Source organism: Cariama cristata, unplaced genomic scaffold, assembly GCF_000690535.1.
Source record: "Cariama cristata isolate BGI_N322 unplaced genomic scaffold, ASM69053v1 scaffold11770, whole genome shotgun sequence".
In the NCBI taxonomy this organism is placed as follows: Eukaryota; Metazoa; Chordata; class Aves; order Cariamiformes; family Cariamidae; genus Cariama; species Cariama cristata.
Window position 1 is genome coordinate 7213 of NW_009592976.1, and position 815 is coordinate 8027.

Sequence of the window (815 nt, forward strand, 5' to 3'; positions counted from 1 at the left end):
AGATGTCCTAAGCCTGACCCCCACCGTCCATGGTACGTGAATCCAGGTGGGCACCAAGACGAAGGCTCCTCTCTGCTGCGGGGGGCAATGGGACAAGAGCTGAACGTGAAACCTGCAGTGGCGATTGCCACAAGATACAGCAACCGTGACCTCCAAGGACTGTGAGATAGTTCCCAGCCTTTAAAAATAACAAACGGCTCCCTGAGCAGCAGAAGCCAAGTTTTACGTGGCTCCTCCTGTGCCTTACGCTGTGGCTGAATCACGTTGCGGTGGGATGGGTCCCAGCACAATTGGGTCACCCTGTGGTTTCCCTCCGTGGGTCTTTCCAGCTCCCTCTTTTGCTAAACCAGGCCCGTGATGTATTTGACACCGCTGTCAAATTTGGTTGATGCTGGCCAGCATCTTCAAAGTTGTTGGCAAAGGATGGGTGGACAGACAGAGGCATGTTATGGTCCCATAAGTCCCGTTTCCGTGGGATGCAAGGCTTGGAAAAGAAATCCAAGCAATCCCTTTTATTGCGCTCCTCGCTCCTGATGCCAAGTGCATCAGCACAAGGCAGAACGGCCTTTCAGGGAGGGGAAAGCTCATCCCACCAGGGTAGTAGAACCCACCAGCACCTGGCCACAAGCAGTTTTAAGGGGAGCAATCCCAGTTTAGGACCCTGGTCTGAGACTGGGGGGATTCAGCGGGGTCTGAGAGGGAGGAGGGCAGAGATCGGTGCCTTGAAGGCTACCCAGGGTCTTGGGGAGCCTGATGCTGGCTTGTCTGGTGTTGGGCTGAGGGCAGAGATCGGTGCCTTGAAGGCTACCCAGGGT